The 23,167-nt window shown below is 43.8% G+C and overlaps 1 pseudogene across 1 annotated transcript; it reads right to left on the minus strand.

Moving 5' to 3' along the window:
• Nucleotides 1-2,813: 2,813 nt before the first annotated feature.
• Nucleotides 2,814-19,526, minus strand: LOC306895396 (glutaminyl-peptide cyclotransferase-like; annotated as a pseudogene). The gene is made up of 7 exons: nucleotides 19,358-19,526; nucleotides 18,818-18,970; nucleotides 18,248-18,333; nucleotides 17,571-17,723; nucleotides 17,008-17,081; nucleotides 3,060-3,102; nucleotides 2,814-2,989 (listed from the first exon to the last, which is right to left on the minus strand). The product of its transcript is annotated as a glutaminyl-peptide cyclotransferase-like (transcript).
• Between the last annotated feature and the right edge of the window lie 3,641 nt (nucleotides 19,527-23,167).

The raw sequence follows: 23,167 nt of genomic DNA on the forward strand, positions 1-23,167 counted from the left end.
GAGAACCACTGGGCTACGGTATTCTCTGGATCAGTGAGTTTCAGAATGTACTTATGTTTTTACATGACAAACTAACTGTAATAGCTTGTCATTGTGTAACTTTATGTATATCTTTGTTTTCCAGATTTAAAGAGGGCCTGGATGTCTTGGGCTTTTGCCTTGCATGCAGAAGCACCCAGGGCTCTTTAAAAATGTGTTTGTCTACGAGGAGAAGACTCTTTTGGCAAGAGACTTGTCTGCTTTGTTTAGAGCAGAAGTTTCTCCAGGTGGCAGTAACAGGAGAGTGGTAGAAAGCAGAATAATATGTTTTTGGAGGGACTGGATCATAGAAGTGGAGGGTAAGTAGAAGTGCAGTCTGTTATAATGTCATTGTTAATTGTCATGATTCTGCTTACTCTTGTCTTGATTTTCTGGTCTAGGGGCAGAATCATGACAGACCCATGTGTTTTATGTGGAGAGAAACATATTATTGTCAATCAGACTTAATATGCGTTCTCTCCAGTCTCGTCATTGGCCCCGCCCCTCTCTTTCCTCCTGTGTCTCGTTCCCCACACCTGCCCATTGTTATCTCCTCTGTTAGTTTCCTATTTAATGCCCTCTTGTCTATTGTCTTGTGCTCGTTCGTTGTACTTGTTTCCTGCCCTGTATGAATTGTTCTTGTTCCTGAAAATCCTGTATGTATATGTTTAAGTACCTTGTGCGTTTGTGTTTTGTTTTTTTTCCCCCCTTGTGGGAAGTGTTTGTTTTAAGTTTTGTATCTAGTTTGGTTAGTGTTTTCCCCCATCGTGGGTGTTTGTTTTGTGGTTTTGTGTTTATTAAAGTCTATTGTTTAACCCCTTCATCCCCGCTGCCTGCACTTGGGTTCTCACCACACGTGACAGAACGAACAAGCCATAACCGAACCCAGTAGGCAGCCAACATGGACTGTGAGCCCACTTCTCGGTGGCCGTGCACCTCCAACCCCGAGTGGTGGAAAGCTATCGCTTCCCAGTCCCATGCGGGAGGGCGCCCATGCCCGCCCAGTGCCAGCGTCCCTTCCTGGACTACGCCTGGGATGTCGAGGCCAGGAAGGAGTCCGTTCCCGATGTGCTGGTACGGGCATACTCTGACCCTGTTGGCTTTCGATATTAATACAGCACACGTTGTTTTCTGGTTTTAATACAACACGTGTTGTTTTCTGGTTTTACTACAACACTCGTGGTTTTCTGGTTTTACTACAACACTCGTGGTTTTCTGGTTTTACTACAGCACGTGTGGTTTTCTGGTTTTACTACAGCACGCGTTGTTTTCTGGTTTTACTACAGCACGTGTGGTTTTTCTGGTTTTACTACAGCACGGGTTGTTTTCTGGTTTTACTACAGCACGCGTGGTTTTCTGGTTTTACTACAGCACGTGTGGTTTTCTGGTTTTACTACAGCACGGTTGTTTTCTGGTTTTACTACAGCACGCATGGTTTTCTGGTTTTACTACAGCACGTGTTGTTCTGGTTTTACTACAGCAGCGTGGTTTTCTGGTTTTACTACAGCACGCGTGGTTTTCTGGTTTTACTACTGCACGCATGGTTTTCTGGTTTTACTACAGCACGCGTTGTTTTCTTGTTTTACTACAGCACGCATGGTTTTCTGGTTTTACTACAGCACGTGTTGTTCTGGTTTTACTACAGCAGCGTGGTTTTCTGGTTTTACTACAGCACGCGTGGTTTTCTGGTTTTACTACAGCACGCGTGGTTTTCTGGTTTTACTACAACACGCGTGGTTTTCTGGTTTTACTACAGCACGTGTGGTTTTCTGGTTTTACTACAGCACGCGTGGTTTTCTGGTTTTACTACAGCACGTGTGGTTTTCTGGTTTTACTACAGCACGCGTGGTATTCTGGTTTTACTACAGCACGCGTGGTATTCTGGTTTTACTACAGCACGTGTGGTTTTCTGGTTCTACTACAGCACGCATGGTTTTCTGGTTGTACTACAGCACGTGTGGTTTTCTGGTTTTACTACAACACCCGTGGTTTTCTGGTTTTACTACAGCACGCATGGTTTTCTGGTTTTACTACAGCACGCGTGGTTTTCTGTTTTTACTACAGCACGTGTGGTTTTCTGGTTTTACTACAACACCCGTGGTTTTCTGGTTTTACTACAGCACGCGTTGTTTTCTAGTTTTACTACAACACATGTGGTTTTCTGATTTTACTGAAGCACGCGTAGTTTCATGAATGTACATTTCATATTGAAAAATCTGCCATAATACCATATACAATCTTTATTTTATTTATTTATGACTTATTATTATTATTAATCTCTCCTTTATGATATATGAACATCAGTGTGTCACTGAATGCTCAGTGTTCAAATAAACCGTACACCCACCCCGATGTTTACTGAATCCCACTCAGATCCCAAAAGACCACTTAGAGCTGAAGCTTCGAACATAGAATATACACACAAACACACTTTAACCTTCATCTTCTATATGAATGAAATAAAACTACAAACCCAACACATGCAGGACAAAGAGTACAATTGTATTTTTTGTATAGTTTCCTGATCTTGTGTGAAATAGGGACATAAATATATGCAGTCAATCTGTTGTCGTATGATATTTACTCTGAATTAAAACAGTCTAACAGACACACATGTCCAGTCTCAGAGTAACTATAGTACATCTGACCGAATTAGAAAAACGTTACAGGAGTAAATGTGTCACAGATATAGAAAAAAAATTAAATTGGTGATTTGTCCGGCTGAGCTAGAATTGAATGTGCTTTTCGGCAACAAATACCACTTTAGATATATGGAAGGTTTTGGTGAGAGATCATTAGGAGTCTTTGGGGACGGGGTTTGGACTTTTCTTGTTCAGGTACTCGAGCACAAACACCTGCAGGATCTTGTTGAGGTTGTTGATGGAGGAGCGATCCAGATTCTCCTCGTTGTCATCGAAGGTGTGCCACACCGCGGAAAAAGGAGTCGATATGAGGTGAAGAATTCGGACTCCTGTGAGAAATGCAGACACTGTCAGTGAACATTTATACAGTAACATCTCAAAACAGATCAAGTCTTTTACTTCGGTTGAGAAACGGTATGTGATCATCCAGAATTAAACCCACGTATGTTGTCTTCACTGCACTGTAGCAAGTGCAGCTATACATCTAGCTAAACTCTTCCTCTCAAATGAAGACTCAAGTCGTAGTAAACTTTAGATGTTCTTTACTGTGGCTCTTTTTCTCATTTTACAAGGTCAGAGTGAAAACTGTAACAAAGAAAACTATAAAAATTACCATTTAACTCTGTAACATGTGCTTTCTCATGTAAATAAGTGAAAATAAAACATTTTTAAATGCAAGTAAATCAAATGCCTTCTTCATATAAATAATATTTTTATCGCTAACATATGAATGTAATTATGAAATTATTAACTTACGACGTTGCCTCTGTGGCGATAACAGTGTAAAATACATGCTGATGAACACATAAATAATCCCGCTAGCCTCCTCAAACTACGGACCAAAACAAAACCGTGAACTAGGAAACTTTACGGTGAGACGAGCCCTTCAAAATAAGAGTCTCTTCAAATTAAAGGTTCACACGAACTTGTACGTGAAAGACAACACACTGTCTGACCTTTGAGAGGTCACTAATAGACCCCTATGAATTATGAGTGTCTGTGTACATTAGCCTTGGTAAGGAGTAAGACAACTTGAGAGACTGGCCTTAAGAAAGTTTTTGAAAGTCCCTGATCTGTGGTCTTCAATTCCACCTTCCTTACCCTTCCGTCATCTCCGGAGAAGGCCTTTGTGATCATAGCCATGGGCCAGTTGTTGCGGGTAGCTTCACTTTGTTTGAGAAGGACGATATCTCCCACTTGCAGGTTTTTGTGGGATTTGGTTTATTTATTGCGATGCTGCAAGGTTGGCAGATACTCTCGACTCCAACGATTCCAGAATTTGTTGGCAAGAGCTTGTACTTGTCTCCACTGCGTGGTGAGGAGGTCTTAATCTGTGAAGTCTCCTGGAGGAGGCGGAACTCCAGTTTTTTTGGTTAGTAGCATTGATGGTGACAGAATGAAAGGATCTTCAGGGTCGTTTGAAACTGGAATTAGTGGCCTTGCGTTCATAATAGCTGTCACTTCCACCATTAGTGTGCACAAAACTTTGTGGGTCAACCGAGTGTACTGCTCGAGAAACATTGAGTCCAGGATTCTTCTGGCCACCCCAATTATTCGTTCCCAAGAACCACCCATGTGTGAGGCATGAGGAGGGTTGAATTCCCATGAGGCAGGTTATACATTTGTGTAAGACAGAATTGATGAGCCTTTTTCCTCCTAGGAGCCATAGTCCTGCATCTCTGACGGCTCCTTCCGTCAGGGGACGGCCTTGATGTTTGACCGCAGCGTGATGGTGTCTAGATACCTCTGAACAGCGCTCATTCCCAGTTCCCTGCATGCTCCTATGAAGTTCGTACCGCGGTCGGAGAGTAGTTGTTTGGCGGGTCCTCTTATGGCAAAGAGGCGCCTTAGAGCATTAATACAGCTTGAGGTGTCCATTGACTCAATGACCTCAATGTGCACTGCTCTAGAGCTCATACACGTGAACAATATGGCCCACAGCTTGCTCTCAGCTTGTCCTCCTCTTGTTCGTCTGGTGGAAATGCACCAGGGTCCAAAGACATCCAATCCCACATATGCAGGTTTGGAGGCGTTCTGGAGGCAAATTTGCCATGCGTTGCTCTTGCATTTTGCCTCTTAGGTTGCGGCAGGTTATACATTTGTGTAAGACAGAATTGATGAGCCTTTTTCCTCCTAGGAGCCATAGTCCTGCATCTCTGACGGCTCCTTCCGTCAGGAGACGACCTTGATGTTTGACCGCAGCGTGATGGTGTCTGACGAGCAGCAGGGAAATGTGGTTATCCTTTGGGAGGATTATGGGATTTGTCTCTCCAATGTCCAGGTTAGCGTTCTTCAGTCTGCTGTTTGGAAGGACTGCCTTATTTGCGTTCAAAGTTTCAAATTCCTTCGAGAACGCTCTCCTCTGAACAGCTACAATGATGACTTCCTTCGCTAGCGTTAATTAATCTGGGTACGAGACAGATCACACTTATGCCACCCTTTACACATGTCCATGTTTTTTGAGAGCTTAAAGGACCTTGCAACGTGAATGAGGAGTGCTATAGCTCGAACGAGACTGGTGAAGCTGGAGAATCTTAGAAAGCGTTCTGTGCTAAGGCTTTTCTCTTGCAGCCTTGTGACATAGCTACTTACTTGTGCACGGATATCTGTGTCCAGTTCTGGTTTGACCAAGTCGAATGACCGAACAGGATCTGGTTTGTCGAGGGGGTTGAGGAGGAAGCTAGGTCATTTTAACCACGTTGTCTGTGCCAGGGATGAGGCGGGGATAGACCTTGATGCATGGTCGGCTGGATTATCTTCTGTGCGCACGTAGTGCCATTGTTCAGGTTTTGTGGTTTGGCGAATGCGCTGAACTCTATTATGGATGTAAACGTAGAATCGTCTGGATTCATTATAGATATAGCCAAGGACCACTTTGCTGTCGGTGTAAAAATTTGTGTAATCCAGCTTCAAATTTAGTTCATCGTGAATCAAGTCTGCCATTTCCACTGCTAAGACTTCCGCACAAAGTTCGAGTCTTGGGATGGTTGGTTCCGACTGTGGTGCAAGTTTTGACTTGGCCATGACAAATCCAATGTGAGTTTGTCCATCTTCTTGTATGGCCTTCAAGTACGCCACGGCGCCGATGGCTTTGATCGAAGCATCGGAAAACACACAGAGTTCTGTATGCACTGCCTTTGCTAGCGAAGATGCTGTGTATGATCGTGGTACATGAAGGTGTCTCAGCTCCTGAAGTGAGTCCTGCCAAGCTTTCCATTTGCTGAATTTATCTTCCGGTAGTGGTACGTCCCACTCAGACAGCTCGGCGGTGAGTTCCCGGATGAGGAGTCTGCCTTGGATAGTGACCGGGGCCAGGAAACCCAAGGGGTCGAAAACACTGTTCACCGTGGAGAGGACACCACGGCGTGTAAATGGCTTGATGTCGTTTGCCACGGAGAAGGTGAATGTGTCGCTTGCTATCTCCCACAGGAGACACAGACTACGTTGAGCAGGTGAGGCCTCTCTACTTAAGTCCACGACTTTCGCGATTGTACATCGTTGAGAGACACACCTAAGTGTTTGGCACTTGAGTCAATGTGAGAATCCAGAATTCTCTGTGTCCGATCTGTTGCAACATTGCAAGTACAGATATATGTTTTGTCTAACCGATCTCCATCTATTACGGCGTGCTCCGTACACGTTGACCTAACCAATGTGTTATCTTGTTATTGTGTGAGATGTTCAGACATAAGTGATATGTTCGTCACTTCCTTACTTATGCATATATATACTGAACCCATCTTTAGTAAACTTTGACTTTGGGTGAACTACACTTCTGTGTCTGTGTCATTCTTGGTCCCTGGATCCGGTTCCTCTGATTGCTCCGTCGACTAGACCCTTCAACTCACGAACGCTGTATACCTAGGCAACGTAATAATCTTACAATTGGGGGCTCGTCAGAGAAAGGGGGAAAACCTCTTCGAATCAAGAGACCAAAGCCGAGCTGAGGCAGGCACACCGACGATCGGGCACAGACCTACAATTAAAAGGGTAAGTGTTTTAAAATATTTCTTTGACAAATTTTGATTGAAGCATATATAACACTTATCCTGTAGGATTCTGGTGATTAATATTTCGTAGAGAGACGAAATAGGTTTAGCGCTCATTGTTAGTGGGATTTAATTCCCATTGTTGTGATGTGGTTGCACACAACAGTAATTGCCTGAAAACAATTATTAACACACGAGTAAGATATACATGTCATGTTACTGTATATGGTGATCGCGGTGTAAGCTTTGTCATTCAGAAACCGCTTTTGTCATCTTTTGTTATTTCAGAAATTCTGTTTAGAGAAATAAATTCATATTCGAATCATTATCGAATGTTGATAGAGTGTGACTTAAAGTGAGGTGAATCAAAAACACCCAGGGTCAAAATACGATACATGCATTATAGTTGAAACAGTCGATTGAGCATTCAGGGTTCCAAATACTAAACCCCAATACTAATCTGTGTTTTTGAAGTGGAAGATGGGAGGTTCTAATTCGAAACATCCGTTGCCTGGCGAAACGCCAGTTGCATTTATGTATAGAAATGATCAAGGTTTTTATGTCGAACCGCATGTCGGTAATCTCGCAAGGTGGTCAAAGAAAATGAAACCACAAATGGATTCACCGTATCCGAGAGAAGGTTCATTTTCGGAGGACGGAATCGAGAGGGCAAAAAGTATGGTGAAAGACGGGTGGGGTGATCCGAATTGGGATTATACATACATGATTAAAGCTTGTGCTCTATGGAAAGATTATAAAAAGGTTTGGGATGAAGGTCCTGAGAAAAAACGAATTATTGCTTATGTAGCAAAGCAGGGTGCATCTAAAATGCCACCGTCATACAGTACTTTTTGCCAGCCCGAAACTTTGCCGTCAGCCCCTGTGCAGCAGAAAAATGGTCCCGAGAACATTCAACCCAGCGCACGGTGCAATGCAATTGAAAACATTAAACCTGTTAAAAAGACGGAAAACAAAAAGTTAGATGACGAACTTGTTGTGTGTGACGCACCGCAGAATTCAATGGTTTGGATTCGAGCTGGCAATACCATGAATATTAGACCGCTAAAAATGTCCGATATGGAATCAATTTGTAAGAGTCTGCCATCCCCACAAGAAGCAGGGAAATATGTGACTGTTTTAAAGACACATACAAAATATGCACATTTTGCAGGGAGCGATTTCAGGGCAGTTTTATTGAGAACGCTCGAGGGAGATGTAACTGAACAAATGTTACTACAAAAGTGCCCCACGTTATCATCCAATAATGATAAGATTACCGGCAGTGGTACGTCTCAAAACCCGCATGAATTCTTTTGGGAGAAGGTTACTAATGTTGACACATTTTTCACAGAGTTGAGAGTTTTTCTTGATGAACGTCTAGGTAGCAGACAAGATTTGTCGTTTGCTGCCAGCACTAAACAAAGACCGAAAGAATCTGTGTCTGAATTCTTTGTGCGTTTTCAGAGAGCGTGGACCGACGATTCTAAACTTCCCTTAACCAATGAATTAAAGCCTCTGTTTATTAACACAATGTTGAATAACATGAATGCGAAGCAAGCGCAATTAATCCGAATCACCACATCGAATTTGCACGAGATGTCCATAGAGACTCTAGGAAAACGAATAAGGGAACTTGACGCATCGGGTGGTTTCACTGTTAAAATTGAAAATGCCATGTTTACAAATAACAATCAAACTTCTTACCCACAGACAGGCACACAACAAAGGGGGAAGTCAGATAGGGTATGTTATCACTGTGGAAGGAGGGGCCATTTCAAACGTCAGTGCAGGCAGTTGCAGAGGCACATGACGCCACAACTGACCTCAGGTGATACTGGGCCCCCAGCTCGTCTCGCAGAGTGTGACTCTGCTGATAGAAGACGCGCACCACAGCGGAGTAACGAGAACTCGGTGCAACCTTTCAAACCCAATGGCACCCCAACCAAGCATAGGGGTGCCCACAGAGTGATGTCAGTTCCGAGTTATGTATGATCACCCTAACATTTTCAAATAATGGAGAGGATTTGCCTTACTTTACCCTTGTGGTGAATGGGCAGCTTCTAACATTCCTGCTTGATACAGGTGCTGATGCTTCATCGATGACAGCTAAAGAATATGAGGGTCCTTTGACTAACCAGATAATTCACTCTGTGGGAATAACAGGAACTGACATTGCATGTCCTGTGACACCTCCCTTGGAGGTTAAAGCTTCAGGTGTTAAACCATTCCTTCACAAATTTACAATTATACCAGGTGCTCCACTAAATCTTTTAGGTCATGATATGATGTACAAATTGGGTATGGATATTAAATTCACTGAAAAAAAAGTTTGTTTTCTCTTTTCTGTCCAGTTTACAGGCATCCATTGATCCATTACCGACATGTGAGCACCGAAGCAGCTCACACACGCCAGTTTCCTGTGCCGGCATGCCTGCACGGGTGGACTCCATGATTAACCCTTTGTTATGGTCTCAGTTCAAGGATGACACTGGTTTCATTGATATGGAACCTTATAGAGCAAAGCTTAAAACAAATAAACCTGTTTACATTAAGCAATACCCTTTATCAAAGGATAAAGAGGAAGGTATTAAGCCTTTGATTGAAAGTTTTGTCCAGCAGGGTGTCCTCGAACCAACACATTCACCATACAACACACCAATTAACCCTGTAGTGAAAGCCGATGGGAAAACTTGGCGATTAACTCAGGACCTGAGAGCTATTAATCAATTGATCATACCACTCGCACCAATTGTGCCTGATGTTCCGACTGTTATGAATTCTGTCCCATACTCACACAAGTATTTTACTGTCATTGATTTGTGTGCAGCTTTTTTCTCTGTGTCAGTTCACCCAGAGACTCAGCCCTTGTTAGCTTTTACATATAGAGGGCAACAATATCAGTGGAAGCGTCTTGCACAGGGCTATGCGGACTCACCCGCTGTCTTTTCGGCAGCAGTGCGCAGAACTTTGGCCATAATGAATGATTTGCCATCAACAGTGTCTGTGCTTCAGTTTGCAGATGACATCCTAGTGTCGGGGGAGACGCAGAAGGACTGTGAAAAAGCATCTGTGATTGTTTGCAATGTGCTTGCGGACGCAGGTTTCAAAGCCTCAAAAGAAAAACTTCAATGGGTCCAGACTAAGGTGAACTACTTAGGTCATGTACTGATGCAAGGCCTCAGAGCAATATCCACAGACAGGATCCAACTGATAAGAAACATTAGGTCCCCACGAACAGTACAGCAGCTCCAAAGTTTTCTGGGACTAGTGAACTATTGCTGATCGTGGATACCTGACTGCATGATTCATGATAGGCACCTGAGAGGTCTGATTGATCACAAAACTCTGCCCAACACACGTCTGGACTGGACGTCCGAGGCAGATGAACATTTTGATGCATTAAAAGCAGCCATCATTAAAGCACCAGCATTGGGCCTACCAGACTAAACCAAACCTTTTCACTTGCACGCTACGGAGGCAGAGGGTGTAGCCGTTGGGGTCCTGTTGCAACTGCATGGCTCCACATATAGACCAGTAGCATATCTGTCCAAAAAGTTAGATAACATAGTTACAGGTATGCCAGCATGTCTTCGTGCTGTGGCTGCAGCTGCTTTGATTGTGCAAATGATAGAGAAAACTGTTCTGTCACACCCAATGACATTGTATGCGTCGCATCAGGTCGGCGCAATTTTACACAACATGCAAACACAACACATGACAGCACAAAGACGATCAGGGTACGAGGCTATTTTGCTGGCTACGAAAAATCTTGATATACAAACGACAGCAAACATTAATCCTGCTTTGCTGGGACTTTTGGGTATGATGGATATGGCAGATTTGACTGTTGATCATGATTGCATCTTTGAACTGACAACCTCTTGTTCTTCTAGGGTCGATCTGTTGGATACGCCCCTAGATGGGGGACAACACATCTATGTGGATGGGTCTTGTTCAAAGCCCTGTGATGGTGTCTACCTTTGTGGCTATGCTGTGGTTTCAGACTCAGGCGGGGTGATAGAAGCTTTTGCTCTAGACTACAATTCGGCTCAAGCGGCAGAATGGATAGCATTAATAAGGGCCTGTGAACTAATGACAGAGAAGCGAGCAACAATTTACACAGACTCAAAGTACGCGTGGAGTGTTCTTCACCATTATGCTAAAATGTGGGAAGCAAGAAGTTTCAAAACAGCCGATGGTAAACCCATAGCACATGCTAATCTGATAAAACAGCTAACAGAAGCAGTTCAGCTCCCGCTCGAAGTGGCCATAGTGAAGGTCAAAGGTCATGCTTCAGGGGAGGATGAACAAACGTTAGGAAACCGCAGTGCTGATGAAGCCGCAAAGGCAGCAGCCAAAAATCTGATTAAATCACCGTTTCACCAAAAAGACGAAGCACAGATAACAATGACCGTGCACATAACGAATATACCTGATATTGACATCAAAATCGTACAAAGTCAGCCAACACAGGCAGATCTGGAGCATTGGAGTAAAAGTGGTTGTGCTCCAGATAAAGGAGGGATTATAAGAGACGACAAAGGTAGATTAATAAAGCATATTGAGGAAGGAAGCGAGAATCGGATGAAACGAGAACTACATAAAGACTATCCAAATGAAAACCCTCTAAAGTTCACGGTAAAGGCAGGAGGACAGGCCAACTTCCTCTGTGACCCTATATCTGTGAGTGTAGGGACTCAGGACAATACGGAAGAAACAAGAAGCAGTTATGGACATAGTTTATATTTCTGCAAAGATTCTTGCAGTTGGTCAGAGGTAAAAGATTACCAAGGCCCAGAGGCACAAATCCCAGAATCCAGATTTAGTATAACGATTGAGAAAAAGATACATAGAGTAACCGTAGGAGGGAAAAGGTGTATATACTGCGACAGGGACGATACCAAACCTGCTCTTTTTGGGAGAGAGGCGAATGGGAGGCATGCGTGGTTAATAAATGTTACCATAACAGACATACAAACAGAAGATGAGGGAACCTATTACTGTGCATGGGCCCTAATGGGTAAAGATGCATATCAGAGAATCCAGCTCACTGTAGAAACCCCGAAGCTTGATTCAGCCGTGGAGGAAATAACTAATGAATTGCGAGAAAGCATGGCGACACAGGGAATGGGCACATCTGGGGATATCCATTTCTTTAGGGGCTCCAATCTCACTCCAGGCACCAAAGAGATAAGAGTAGCAAAGGCTCGATGTGATGGAAACTATGCATGTGCATTAGCAATATTACAGAGAAGGGTGGCGCAGGATGAAGGAGACGGAGACTGTTGGGTATGTTTGCAACTTCAGTCAATGTGGAAAACCCAGGAGGTAACCACAGACATGATATGGAAAAGCAAAGGCATATGTGAAATGCCTAAGCAGATGTCATTGATGGTACAAATGACAGACAATGTGCGACAGGGAAATTCCCCAACTGTGGGAATTCGAGATTATGGTTGCTCGTACACGGGTGCACCATTTCAGGGACCCACCTTCCACGTACATGCTCATCCAGCAGTACTGTGTATATGTTCGGGGATAGGAAAACATATGGTAGGAATGTCTGACTGTAAAAATACGATAACTCTGACTCAGGCGAAGAAGGGAACCCATAATTGCACGATAACTTATAAGAACAGCACCTCTGAGGGATTTGAATGTCCATTTTCACATCTAGACAGCGCACCGGGGATGGTGTGGATATGTGGTGAAACTGCGTATTACCATTTGGATGCAGGACAGTGGAAAGGTTGTTGTTATCCTGCTATTATGTCTACAGGAACGACTATTATACGGAAGAATATGACGGATAAGGGGATAATATCACCAAATAGACCAACGCGGGATGTCCAGCCCCCGCCCGATTATTATGACGGTCATAGAACTAGCAATCCATGGACCAGCCCGTGGGAAACTATAGGATGGTCTGTGGCGGGTTACTTTACAGGCATAGGGACAGCCATTGCTTTAAACAAGATAAATGGTCTGGCATTGCAAGTGCTATCTTTGGAAAACGATACAGCACAGGCGCTGAACCTGATCATTACTCAGTTAAGAACAATGAGAGAAGCAGTTGTCAAAAATAGACTCGCTCTGGACATATTGACGGCCGAGAAAGGGGGAGTGTGTAAAATGTTAGGAGTCTCTTGCTGTTTCTCAATTCCCGACTATTCAGACAACATCACGGACATTGTGACACACATGAGGCAATCCATCCCGATACCGGAAACAGCTGATTCTTCATGGGTTGAATGGCTGGGCAGGTTGGGGGGAGGCTGGGGTGGCTGGATTTTCAGCACTGTGATGCCATTAATTGTTTGTCTATTAGTTTTCATACTGTTCGGGCCCTATATTCTACAGTGCCTCAGTAAAGGTGTAATGCAATCTTTTTCTCCCTTGACAAGGCAAGGACCGTATCAGGGGATGGTATCACGCCAGATGATAGAAATGAACCGGATTAGGAGGGCTCGAGCCACACCGGGGGGTCTCGCTATTGAGCATAACCCTAGGGTGTGGGGAACCGACTTTGACAGTGATAATGACGAAGACGATGATGATTATGGGAACCCCTGTGAAGAGCCAATAGTGATACGGGTGGCCCAGGGGATTGATGGTGATGAAAGAGTTCAAGTAGCTGAGGGTAGGGGAGCAGACTCCGAAATAACAATAGATGAGTGATTCCTTATCAAAGAAAGGAGGAAGGATCGATCCATTATTCCCATGATTTCCTATTTTCGTGATTTAATTTTCTTTTTCTTATTAGAAGTGATTTTGAGTGATTTGACAGCTTGCGTACGAAAACAAAATAAAAATATGCTAATTGCAAGTAAATGATTACGAATACATTTGAATGTATATTCTGTTTGTTTGTAAGACTGTTGGTCTTAAAGTGGCCATTGTGAGAATCCAGAATTATCTGTGTCCGAACTGTTGCAACATTGCAAGTACAGATATATGTTTTGTCTAACCGATCTCCATCTATTACGGCGTGCTCAGTACACGTTGACCTAACCAATGTGTTATCTTGTTATTGTGTGAGATGTTCAGACATAAGTGATATGTTCGTCACTTCCTTACTTATGCATATATATACTGAACCCATCTTTAGTAAACTTTGACTTTGGGTGAACTACACTTCTGTGTCTGTGTCATTCTTGGTCCCCGGATCCGGTTCCTCTGATTGCTCCGTCGACTAGACCCTTCAACTCACGAAAGCTGTATACCTAGGCAAAGTAATAATCTGACAGTCAAATACCACCCTTATTTGGTCAGGTTTTCGAGGATGGTACACTCCAAAGGTCGGCAGGTACCAGCATTCTTCATTCTCTCCTAGGGGTGGAGCTGTTTCTGCATGGTCGTTCTCCAACATTTTCCCCATGAAAGTCACATATTGTTGTTTCATCTCTGGCTTCTTATTCAAGTTATGTTGGAGTGATGCGAAGCGCCTGACTGCTTGTTCTCGGTTGTTAGACAAGCGTTGTCTAGGTTGCTATAATGGGAGAGGAGCTACCCAGCTATTTGACTCATTTCTGTATACTTCTTTGTCCATAAGTTTTAGAAAGATGTCGTCTTCGAGTGAAGATGCCAGCTTGTGGTCCTGTTCAGTGTGACTAAAAACGGTTTGCCCCAACGTTTCTTCTGTAGACTTGCTAGTCTTTGAAGCCCTGTCTCTTGTCTCTCCGCAATGATGAACCTTTTCTTTGATGTGCAAAAAGCTTGTACAGGGTTTGAGTAGGGAGGGCCGGCCATTGTCAAGCACAGTTGTCTTGAAGATGTTGACTGTCGGCTTATGTGCATTCCCCAAGCAGACTTCTCCAACTAGCACCCATCCTAAGTAAAAACGTTGGGCAAAAGGGGCGTTGTGGGGGCCATTGACTTGGTCTCGAACCTTGTGCACCCTTATGGAGGATCTCTGCAGTAGGGTCGACCTCTGGGATGTGCTCTGCTACCTTGATAAGATGAGGATGATGACGACCTGCATTCGGGGTTGGGATTTCGGACCGATTGTTGTGTATATCATCGCACTCAATAAGTGGTGGGAGAGGGATCGTGACCGTTCCATCGAGTGACTCCAGCACAAAGTCTTCAGCCCTGCGCCCATATGTTTCCATTATTCCAGAGCATGTCTTTAGGTAGTAAGAGTGCGATTTGCGCTCGATGTTAAACAGCTCGAAAAGGCTGGACCTTGTCAGCGACCAGTTGCTTTGGTCATCCAGGATGACGTAGGCCTTGATAGCTTTGTCTGGTTGAGATTTAGGATATAACTTTGCAAGGCAAATCTTGGAACATGACCAGCCGATGTTTCCTGTGCCGCAAACCTCAGTGCAGTTTGAATTAACAACCGCTTTAATGATGCCATTTTCTTCCTCCCCGCCGTTGTGTGGTGGTGTTGAGGGGGTTTTGAATCGAGGTGCGGGTCCAGGGTGCATGGCAGAGTCGTGCCAGGTGCTGTCGCACTCCAAACACTTAACTGCGTTAGGACAGTCTTTAGCGAGGTGAGTAGTTGAGCCACAACACAACACGGCAAGCCGCTAGTACTTAGAATAGCAAAGCTAGGGTCGTTTCTTTTACGAGCTTCGCTGCACACAAACTTGCTGAAGAAATCAAATGGTGGAAACTGTCCCCCATTTTCTTCCTTATGCCTTGAACCAACTGAAATCCATTTTTCTTGGAGCCCATAAGGCAGTTTAGCAACTATGGGTTCAATGCCGCGTGCAGTATCCAGATAGGCGAGAGCTGGGAGGTAGCCGTCCTCCTTGGCACACTGCACTTCCATTAACAAGTCTGCTAGTTCTCATAGCTTCACCTGTTCTTTTCCTGAAACTCTTGGGACATTATCAAGCCGTTCGAAGAGAGCTTTTTCGATTATTTCAGGAGCTGCATAACATTCCTGGAGGCGTTCCCAGGCCTTAGTAAGTGCTATGAATGGGTTAGTTATGTAAACTGACCGTAGACGTTTGACATGGTTGCTGGATTCTCTACCCAGCCATTTTGTCATGAAGTCCAATTCCTCGGTAGCTGTGAGGCCTAGTCCTTGAGTGGCACTGTCGTACAATGACTGCCAATCACGATAGTGTTCCGGATGATCGTGGAATTGATATAAACTTGAACTCACCAGGTCTCGACGAGCTAGGTACTGTGCCAGGTGTTTAGTCGTGGGTCCACTGTGGGAAGCTATTGGAGCACCCTGGGGATAGAAGGGCTGTGTTGACCTGTTCAAGTTGGAGTGGCTCATTGTGGAGTCCCTTTGCTGGTCAGATTCTCCATGTGAAGCCTGATTTCCTATGTTGACTGATGGTGGGACGTACACACCGGGGGGCTGACTTGATGACTGGCTAGCTTTAATGGCGGCTTGAGCTGGGAAGTCAGTAGAAAGATGGCCCTTTTACGCTTGAGGGTTTAAGTGAGATGTTATGTATTCTTTTGTCCGTTCCCTTTTATCCTCTTCTGATGGGCCTACTTCATATAATGCCACGTAATTTTCTGTAGTGTCTGCCGCTTCCCACACTGCTGCTTCCGCTTCAGCCATTGCTGCCTCTCTGCGAATAGTGAGCGCTTCTAGCTCGGCATCCTTCTTTGCTTTTTCCAGCTGATATGTAGCTTCTCTGTCAGCCTTTTCTCTTTGGTGCTCTGCTTCCTTAGCAGCTCTTTCTATTTTAGCTTTAGCTTCTTGTTCGGCGAATGCAAGACGTGTTCTAGCTGCCTCCGCTTTGGCTCGTGCACGTGTTAACGAGCTAGTGAACGTTGTGGATGACCACAAACTTCTTTTACTATCCACGGAAATCTTGTCACTTCTTTTAGCTTCCATCTTAGCACGATGTATGACGCCAGCCTTTTAACGTCTTTTCACTATGTTGTCTTCACTGCACTGTAGCAAGTGCAGCTATACAACTAGCTAAACTCTTCCTCTCAAATGAAGACTCAAGTCGTAGTAAACTTTAGATGCTCTTTACTGTGGCTCTTTTTCTCATTTTACAAGGTCATAGTGAAAACTGTAACAAAGAAAACTATAAAAATCACCATTTAACTCTTTAACATGTGCTTTCTCATGTAAATAAGGGAAAATAAAATGTTTTTAAATGCAAGTAAATCAAATGCCTTCTTCATATAAATAATATTTTTATCGCTAATATATGAATGTAATTATGAAATTATTAACTTAAGATGTTGCCTCTGTGGCGTTTACAGTGTAAAATACATGCTGATGAACACAGAAATAATCCCGCTAGCCTCCTCAAACTACGGACCAAAACAAAACCGTGAACTAGGAAACTTTATGGTGAGACGAGCCCTTCAAAATAAGAGTCTCTTCAAATTAAAGGTTCACACGAACTTGTACATGAAAGACAACACACCACGTGCAGGCTGGGCCAGAAGTACTGAACCTCATTCGGTCGATTCTCCAGGACACCGAGTGCATGTAGTCGACGCTCTAGACAACAGAAAAGAAGAGATATAAACACACTTCATTCCTTTACATGTTAGTTCTTCAGATCTTCAGCCAAGTCAGAGACCCACAATATTTTTTGGAATTAGGAAAAGTGTGTCCTCAAAAATGAAACCTAAGTAAATGACTCTGAAAGTTAGGGCTGCTCGATATGACAAAAACCATAATCGCTATTATTTTTGCCAATATTGAGATCCGGATTATTTATACATGATCACTCATTAACCTTTAAAACCACATAGAAAATAAGAAAACTTGGCTTATAAACTCTGAATTTTAACTGAAAAATAAATGTAAAGAAATACTGAACCACTGTAAAGGAAAGGTGTGCGCTGTGGATTTATACTACAAGAAAAGAGAGGATCCTTGTCGAATGTAATGTGGCACAATAATCGTTTACCTCCATTATTTCGTTTTTTGGCAAAAATTTACGATTACGATAAATTTTCGATTAATTGTACAGCCCTAGTGAACTTACGAGAGTGAAAGCAGAAGGTGAAGATGTGATCAGTGAAAAAAGAGCAGCGAGATCTGAAACGATATTCTGAAGTCTGGAAAGCCATCGGCTTGTGCTGGAGAACTGATTCCCAAAGGACCTCCGATCAGATCCAGCAGCACAAACAGATCCTGAGACCGTTAAGAGACATCCAGACATTAGTTATACTTTACACTTGAACATTCTCAATGTTTATGATTCCCAATCAGCATACATGTGATTTTGGAGCATGTTCCTGTCATAGTAAATGTACATGTAAACAAATTCTGTGTTAATTTCAACCCACCATTGGGTCAAAAAGGGACAAACCCAACCATTGGGTTAAAATAATCCTGCAAATGGTTTATATTTGACCCTACAATGGATTAAAACAACCCAGCATTCTAGCTTGAAACAACCCAGCATTGTTCATTTACAACCCAGCGGTTTGGGTTTGTCCTTTTGACCCAATGCAGTGTTGAAAATAACCCGGCATTTCATAGAGAATGTTTTATCTAAGATATAAATGAAATAAACGGATTAAAATATTCACCTTTATTAAATGTAGAAATTGATATCTACTGATAATAACAATCTACTCATTTTATATTGAGAAACAGTAAGTTGTGTGTAAACTATATGAGTGAATCAGTTTGTGTTTGTGAGGAAACTGTACGATGGCATCCAGCTGGTTGGTGTTGGTGCCGGTGGTCCCGGGTGGGTGTGCCGTTGTGCTCATTCTGTGTTCCAGATGCCGGCAGCCTTAAAGAGAATCTTCAGAAGTCCACTGATAGCATGCCTCAAAAAACAACAACCGGAGAGACACAACTGAGACACACACAAAAAAATAAAGGGAACACCTAAATCACACTACATTAGATCTCAATGAACAAAATATCCAGGTAAAATCTCTTCACTTACATACTTTGCATAACTTCCGAGAACAAAATAATGTGACAATGGTCAATGAAAGCCAAAATTATAAACACATTCAGGGCAAGAATTACAGTAAAATCACTGTAAAAAAAGTATTGGCTAATTCAACTTTTATAGTTTAACCACAGTTACTCATAATGTTAGTCAGTAATGTGCATGGCCCTACGTGCCCGTATGAACTGCCCGTAATGTCTGGGCGTACTCCTGACAAGATGGCAGATGGTCTCCTGTGAAATCTCCTCTCAGACCTGGATCAGAGCATAAGTGAGCTCCTGGGCAGTCTGTGGTGCTACTTAATGGTTTTGGATACATGAGATCCCAGAGCTTCTCAACTGGATTAAGGTCTGGGGACAGTCAATGTCATCAATGACTTCATCATCCAGAAACAGCCTAGAGACTCTGGCCACATAAGGTCGGGTTTTATCATGCACCAGGAGGGCTCTGCACTGCACCAGCATAAAATCTGACAATAGAGTTGAGGATTTAATCCCAATACTTCATAGCATGTGGAGGTCTGTAAGACCCTCTGAGAATGGTCCTCCCGAAACCACCCTAGTTGTTGCCTCTCCAGTGTACCTGTTGTCACTTTTGTTTGCACCAAAACAAGTAAAAATGGTTCACAATCACTAATGCTTACTTACCGGGTTGATTGATAATCCTGAGGGTTAACTGACTTGGTGTTGAGCTGTGATGATCAGGTGTTCCCTTTATTTCTTTGAGCAGTGTATATACTCAGTATATACACACACTGCCATCGGCTGGTAACAGAACACAATGTAAACACTTCCATTAAAATCATTATAACACTTAATTTTCTGTTTGTTTTCACACCTTTATAGTTTTCAGCTGCTCATCTTGAGCTCCAGGATCTGAGAGCAGGGCACAGCAGAGTCTGTAGCGCCCACAAACTCACGACCGTCCCACTGTGGAGGATAATACTTCGAATTATAGTAACAGGCCAAAACTCACTGACACTTCGCCACCGGGTTGAGGGTGCCGATATTGTTGGCGAAGGGAAGTTAGCCGTAAAGGGGTGTGAGCGTAGAAAGAATCTTCAGTCACTTCCCATCCTGTTTTCGGTGAACCGAGAGTTCGATTTAATGTGCTATAGAGAGAGAGAGAGAGAGAGAGAGAGCACACTAGAATAAACTTCTCATTTTTAAGGGTCGTTCTGGTGCACACTGACCTGTTTGAACCTCATTTCTCCTCGAGGAGCCTGGGTAGAACACAACAAGCATGTGGTTCTGGTCTTTCTGTCACATCCTGTCCAGATCCGTCTGAGCTACAACGCTCCTCAGTTCACTGGAGCGCAGTGTGAATATGAACTTGGTGAACTTTTATATGAAAGTTGCATTTATATACAAATTCAAACACATACTTGTGTTGCAGACATCTTTACATGGTGTGCCAAACCTTTTTACACTGATCTTGGCATCTCACAAAACTTATCTGACATCACTACGTACTGGACACAGTAGGTGTAGTCATTCCTGCTCCGACGTCGTGAACGGCGGAGGACAGAAGGCCTCAAGAACAACCGGATGCACGGTGGAGAACGGAATTTTAGGCAGATAACTCGGGTGAGGATGCAGAATAGCTTTGACCATCCCAGGGGCAAAAATTAAACAGGACGGCGAGGTCAAAAGCGCCTGCAAATCTCCAATTCTCTTGAGAGAGGTGATTACAATTAGAAAAAAAATTACTCCATAGGTTCAAAAGGGGCGCTAACCAGACCCTCGAGCACTCTTGCTAAGTCCCATGACGGAACAGTCCGTCTAGAAGGAGTCATCATCCGCCTCGCTCCAAGAATAAAGCGGGCCACTAAAGAGTGTTTTCCCACAGAAACCCCATCAATCAGGGTGTGACAAGTCGAAATGGAGACCACGTAAACAATGAGAGTACCGGTGTTTGTCCCTGAGGACAGTTTCTCTTGCAGAATCTCCAACACTGAAACAATCTGGCAGTGAATTGGGTCTGCATGGTGTACCAAAGCTCTGGACGGGGGTGAAGTATCGCCCCGTGTGCTTGAGACAGGAGATCCCCCCTGACTGTGATCGGTCATGGCATGTCATTGAGGGATACTATGTCCAAAAAACAGATTCTGGTTGGCCAAAGGGGAGCTATCATTAAGAGGCGAGACCCCTGTTGACGGACCCTCGCTAGAACTCCCGGGAGCAGAGCTATCGGATGAAATGCCTAAAGAGGGCCATCGCGTCCTGAATCGTGGCCGGAGATGACCAAACATTTAGCATTTTAGAAACTCTAATCTCCGAAACACCGGTAGCGGCTGAGATTGCAAAGAGGCCCTGTGAGGGTGCCGAAGAGGAGCCTCTAATTTATCTTGGAATTTTAAGCACTCCTCCCTGGGGGGACACACCCGAGGTGGCCGGAGGGCCACGGTGGGCCGCTCCCCTGCCTCTTCGAGGGGGGCCGATTTGCCACATCAGTTTGATGACTTCACACCTCCGGTAGACCGGACCCACCCGAGACTGTGTGCCTGGTCGCCCTGGTGTACAGGGCAGCACCAACCTCATTGGCTGCCTGAAAAGCCTTCGACACCAGTGCAGATTTAATTATGCAAGGCTTGGTGGGGAGAGAGGGCTTTTTCAGGGACGATGATGTCACAGGGGAGAGATAGCTCGGCAGTGTCTCTTCCACACGGGACACCATCATGTATAAATTGACTAAATAAAGATATTTAGGAATCTAGTAATTTCTATGGTAAATCTAATAATTTACCATAATTACATTGTAGATAAAGACCTTTATAGAGCTATTAAAACAAATGAACATCATCGGCACGAAACGAGAGGAATGAGGTCTCTGCCATGACCGAGATACCTCGGCGTGGAGATCCTCAAAAAAGGGAGGGCCTGACTTTTGGGCTCGTCCCTTTAGCCACCCGACGACAGGACGTCGTGGCTCGGCGAGTGCACAGGGGATATATATATATATATATATATATGCACTAATTATATATATATATATATATATATATATATGCACTAACTATATATATATATATATGCACTAACAATCTTTCACGCTATCAAACTCGTTCCAGTGAAACGACAAAACAAAACGCAAGGAACATGTCTCTGCACTTGATGTCAAATCTAAATGCTGGCTGGGTCACATCGTGTCTTTCTCTCTCTTTATTCCAGTAAATGGTATTCATATATATGCACTAACTGGCCACTTTATTAGGTACACCTGTCCAACTGGTCGTTAAAGCAAATTTTTAATCAGCCAATCACATGGCAGCAACTCAATGCATTTAGGCATGCAGGTGTAGGGCAGTGTTCTGGGTTGCCCACAAGATGTCGCTATGACACTGTTGTGTTACGGCAGATACAAGTGTGTTTTTCTTTTAGTAATGTTTTTGAGCCTCTTGATGTACCGTACCGTAGCGTTGATTTTCTTCAGTTATTCTTATCAACGCTACAGGTAAGACGTGTTAATAGTAGCGGAAATTTATATTTAAAGAATCTTTGTTATCACTCTTAAGTTCTGTCTATTTAGATATTTTGTGTTCTAAACTAAAAGCGGAGTAATGTGGGGAGTTAAAATGTTTGTTTTTTTGTCTTATCTTTTGAGTTTGATTAATACGGGGTGGTTGATGCTAAGCTAGGTATGATTGTGTAACAACGAGAGGTTGTTGTGAAATTTAATGTGCATCGAATTTACTTTATTGGATAAACTTAAGTTGAGTTATTCTTATCAACGCTACAGATGCGGTGCTGTGAAATAAACAGGCCAAGCCACAATCCGGAACCCCTCTGTGTCCGCGTCTCTCTCTACCACCACCCACGAACACACACACAGCGCAGAGTAACAGCGGCGGTGCTACAGGCTAGCGAGCACGCATAGAGCGAGGGGGTTACATAGACATGGTCAAGACAATCTGCCGCAGTTCAAACTGAGCGTCAGAATGGGGAAGAAAGGTGATTTAAGTGACTTTGAACGTGGCATGGTTGTTGGTGCCAGACGGGCTGGTCTGAGTATTTCAGAAACTGCTGATCTACTGGGATTTTCACGCTCAACCATCTCTAGGGTTTAAAGAGAAAATATCCAGTGAGTTGCAGTTCTGTGGGCACAAATGCCTTGTTGATGCCAGAGGAGAATGGCCAGACTGGTTCAAGCTGATAGAAAGGCAACAGTAACTGAAATAACCACTCGTTACTGTCATGATCCTGCCTCTCCTTGTCTTGGTTTTCGAGTCTTGTGGCAGGATCATGTCAGTCCCATGTGTTTTGTGTGGAGAAAGAGCATTATTTTGGTTTGTAACGCCATGCTCTCTCTCCAGTGTCGCGTCCTTTAGCCCCGCTCCCTTGTTTCCCTGTTAGTGGCTCATTAGTGTTTAGTCTTGTCACCGTCCCTGAACCATCTTCCCCTTAGTGTTTTATTCCCTTTACCTGCCCCGTGCAATCCTCCTGTTAGCTTTCCCTTAGTGTTTAATTCCTGTCACCTGTTACCACTCTCCCTGTGTTATCAGTCCTCGTTAGTGTTTCCCTTTATCTAGTCCAGTTTCCCTCTGTCCCTGTGTGACCTCTGTGTAATGTCTCCTGCCTGATAGAATTTCTCGGACACCGTCAGGGTTGTGGTAACAGCAGGTTTATTCTACTTCTGCATCTGCATTCATGACAAAGGATAACAGTGT

This window comes from Barbatula barbatula, assembly GCF_947034865.1.
Source record: "Barbatula barbatula genome assembly, chromosome: 6".
In the NCBI taxonomy this organism is placed as follows: Eukaryota; Metazoa; Chordata; class Actinopteri; order Cypriniformes; family Nemacheilidae; genus Barbatula; species Barbatula barbatula.